The sequence below is a fragment of the Chiloscyllium plagiosum genome, chromosome 14 (assembly GCF_004010195.1).
Source record: "Chiloscyllium plagiosum isolate BGI_BamShark_2017 chromosome 14, ASM401019v2, whole genome shotgun sequence".
Classification (NCBI taxonomy): domain Eukaryota; kingdom Metazoa; phylum Chordata; class Chondrichthyes; order Orectolobiformes; family Hemiscylliidae; genus Chiloscyllium; species Chiloscyllium plagiosum.
In genome coordinates this window covers 7,671,898-7,676,489 of record NC_057723.1, presented here as the reverse complement: position 1 = coordinate 7,676,489, position 4,592 = coordinate 7,671,898, and positions in this window count along the sequence as shown.

Below are 4,592 nucleotides of genomic sequence, written 5' to 3'. Positions count from 1 at the left end.
CATCCCCTCTCCGGCCTATCACCCTCACCTTAACCTCCTTCCACCTATCGTCTTCCCAACGCTCCTCCCCCAAGTCCCTCCTCCCTACCTTTTATCTTAGCCAGCTTGGCCCACCCTCCTCATTCCTGAAGAAGGGCTTATGCCCGAAACGTCGATTCTCCTGTTGCCTGGATGCTGCCTGACCTGCTGCGCTTTTCCAGCAACACATTTTTCAGCTCTTATCCCCAGCATCTGCAGTCCTTACTTTCTCCTCTTCAACTAGACAGTCAATGCCAAATATAACAAGGAACAATGTAGCTACTTCTGATAAGAAGGCCAGCTGCAGACCTACAGTATTTTCATAGAATTCCTACAGTGTGGAAACAGGCGATTTGGCCCAACAACTCCACACTGACCCTCCGGATAGTAACCCACTCAGACCCATTCCCCTATCACTTGACACTTCCCCTGACTATTGCACCTAACCTACACACTCCTGAACACAATGGGCAATTTAGCATGGCCAACTCACCTAACCTGCATATCTTTGGACTGTGGGAGGAAGCCCACACAGACACAGGGAGAATGTGCAAATTTCACACAGACAGTCGTCTGAGGCTGGAATCAAAACCAGGTCCCTGGCGCTATGAGGCTGCAGTGCTAACCACTGAGCCACCGTACTGCCCTAATTTGAATGAACAAATCTAAAGGATCAGCAACTATGTCACCCCACACACTTGAAGGATGGAAAATTATATAAGAATTCAACTCCAGGATTCCTTGGGGCCAGAACTCTGAAGAACAACACTGCACAAGGACTGAACCCCAGCCATATCCAGAGACAGATGTTGTTGGTTGGAATCATAGCTAAATTCTACCATTAATCTGGTAATAGCTAAGTTGAAACAAAAACATAAATTGCTGGAAAAGCTCAGGTCTGGCAGCATTTGTGAAGAGAAATCAGAATTAACTTTCTGGCTCCAATGACTCTTCTTCAGAACTGATGGCAGCTTGGAAAATGTTGGGTGTTATGTATAAGATAGGACGGGGAGAGGGGCTAAGGAGTAAATGATAGGTGGAATAGAGCCCAAAGAGAGACAACATTTGGATAGACAAAGGAGTAGGTATTAACTGGTCTGGGAGAATGAATAGCTGATAATGGCGACAATTTGCTACCAATGGATTGTGTGTAATAGCAGACCATGTGATAACAAGGCCTGGTGTGTGGGGATGGAGTAAGGACATGGGAGGGGATATTTGATTTCAGAAGGTTGTAGAGTTCTCAAGGAGAAAATGAGGTGTTATTTAGATTTTAGATTAGAATTGAACCCGGATCTCGGGCGCTGCGAGGCAGCAGTGCTAACCACTGTGCCACCGTGCTGTTCTTCCAGTTTATGCCTGAGTCAGAGATGTTGGCCAGGGAACAAACCGGTGTGTTTAATCATTAAGGTGCGTTGTGAGGCTTAGCTTGTTTACTTGAGGGGCCTTATTTAGTTGCTACCTGCAATAAAGTTTAAATAATTGCTATGTGTTTGATTATCTATAAGATTTCTTAATACTTATCTAAATTAGAGCTAGCTTGTAGTAATTTACCCATAACAGGGCAATAAATGCTGGCCCAGCCAATGATGTCCACCTCCCATAAAATGAAGAAGGACGAATAGGGTAATGATCATGGTGATTCTTTCTGGAGAAGGGGCATAGATGTTCCATTGGCTGAGTCATGTTGCCCTATCAAAATCCATCAACTACAAATTTCAAATGCAGCTTGTAATTCTTTGTTCCAATCATGAAGTTAAATCCCACTCTAAAACTGTCCCTATTTCATAAACTTTATGTTCAGGGAAGCTTGTTTGTTAAGAAGTTGCTTTACATAGAATAGAATATCCTTTACTGCCATGAGTACTCAAGTACAGGAGTACAATGGAAAGTTTGCAATGTCACCTCTCATGGAGCCATCTTAGGTACAAAGTACCTGGGTACAAACTTTAAATGCAAAAAGGGGAATAAAAAAGAAGTTGCGTTACCTTACAGTGATTCATAGTATAAGTTAGAAATAAGACATACCATATATACTCGAGTAAAGGTCGATCCCACCTAAAAGGCTACCTATTATTGGCCAAAGAAAAATCTGGAAATTTCTGTTTATCCTGTGTAAAGGTCAACCCTAGTTCTTCACAGATAACAGATCCACATTTCTGAGTCAAGGTATTATCCTGCACGTAAATATTACGATGAGGAAATGATTTTTCTCGTTAGTTGGAAAATCTAAACCAACAGTAGATGAGAGAAAACGGAGGGAAATGGAAGAATTCGGCCGAAACATTTAAGATGCGTCAGATGACAACCTCCCTTTGTGTTTCTTTTTTTTATTCGTTTAGTGATCAATTGGGCTTCTGCTAATGAAATGGTATTTTGGACTGTAGCGTGAATTTCAGCCCCTCAATGCACCACCATTCTGTCCCAAACGATTGAAAAGCTTTCATACATTTCAATAATGCATTACACTTAAAATACCGCACAGAGTCAGGAGTGATACCAACTCTTATGTAACCCCAGTTTCTCCACACTCACTGAACCCGTTCATATTTAAATGAATTCTAGTTGATCTCCAAAGCTTTGATATCCTCATCAAAGTGTAGTGACCAGAACTGAGCACAAAACATTAGTTGATTCCTAACCAGTAGTTATCAAAGTTTGAAAGGACTTCATCACTCTCTGCAAATAATGCTTGTGTTTTGTTTTTTGTCAACCCTTTAATGATGTGTCAAACTTGGAATGATTCTGCTTGGGGAAGCTGCCTGGCTCATTATGGCTAATACGTAAAAACAATGACTGCAGATGCTGGAAACCAGAGTCTAGATTAGAGTGGTGCTGGAAAAGCACAGCACTTCAGGCAGCATCCAAGGATTTTACTGCTCCTCGGATGCTGCCTGAACTGCTGTGCTTTTCCAGCACCACTCTAATCTAGACTCATTATGGCCAATGTCTGGTGGCTACAAGAGCAGGTCAGAGGCTAGGAATGCTGCAGTGAGTAACTCACCTCCTGCCTCCCCAAAGCCTGTCCACCATCTACAAGGGTCGAAAAGTGTGGCATTGGAAAAGCCCAGCAGGTCAGTCAGCACTCCAACCTGCTGTACTTTTCCAGCGCCACATTTTTGACTCTGATCTGCAGTCCTCACTTTCTTCACCATCTACAAGGCACAGGTCAGGAGTGGGATGGAATACTTCCCACATGCCTGGATGGGTACAGCTCCAACAACACTCGAGAAGCTCGACACCATCCAGGACAAAGCTAGCCGCTTGATTGGCATGACACCCACAAGCATAGACCCCCCTCCACCACCCACGCTCAGTAGCAGCAGTTTATACTATCTACAAGAAGCACTGGAAAAAAAATCACCAAAGATCCTCTAAGACAGCTCCTTCCAAACCCATGACAACTGTAGAGTAATAAGGTAGGGGAATGGGTCTGGGTGGGTCAATCTTTGGAGGGTCGGTGTGGACTTGTTGGGCCAAATGGCCTGTTTCCACACTGTTGGGATTCTATGATTCTATGAACTTCCATCTAGAAGGAAAAGGACAGCAGATACATGAGAACACCAGCACCTTCAAGATCCCCTCCAAGCCACTCACCAACCTGACTTGGAAATATATCACTGTTCCGTCACAATTCTGGAATTCCCTCCCAATGGACATTGTGGGTCAACCCACAGCAGGTGAACTGCAGGGGATGAAGAAAGCAGTTCACCACCACCTTCTCAAGGGGCAACTAGGGACAGGTAATAAATGCTGGATCAGCTAGCGATGCCCACATCCCACAAATGAATAAAAGAAATTGAATGATGGTATTCATTACTGCCACAGTCAAACTCAATCATGCCATTAGCTGGCAAGTACACATCTATCCTGCCCAAGTCTGACAATGCTGTGGCTTTCAAGAGATTATTCAGTCCTGGTTTTGTTTTGACGCGAAGTTGTAAGTTAGCAGTGCCGAGCTATCTCTGAGAAAGTAAACAGCTTATGAGACCTTGGGAGTGGGAACAATGAAAGCAGACTGGGTGTAGCCAGCTCTCATAAACCAGAACTTTCCAATTTCCTTTAGTTTTTATCGTTAGCTATTGGGATCTCACAAGTTGGCAGCTTTAGTGAATGTCTCCTGGCTGCTACTCTCTCTGAATTTTCTCTTGCCTTTTTCTTAAAGGGCAAATTGAGACACAGATTCTCGCATGTAGATCTCCTGCATTGGAGATCTACATGCGAGAATCTGTGTCTGAATTTGCCCTTTGCCAAAGGTGTGTTTATGGGATGTTACTGAATTGGAACAGTTAATTATTAATAGATAGTGTATCTATCATTCTGTTAAGCTTTCCAATAGAGTTAAGTTATTCTAAATTCCTCTTTCTTTGGTTGTATTTTATCAACAGTATTTAAATAAATTGTGTTTGGCTTAACATCGATTAGTTTGACCAGTCACATTGCATCAACGACAAAGAACAAAGAAAGTTTACAGTCCAGGAACAGGCCCTTCGATCCTCCAAGCCGGAGCCGATCCAAATCCACTCTCTAAACCTATCACCCAATTCCTAAGCATCTGTATCTCTCTGCTCCCC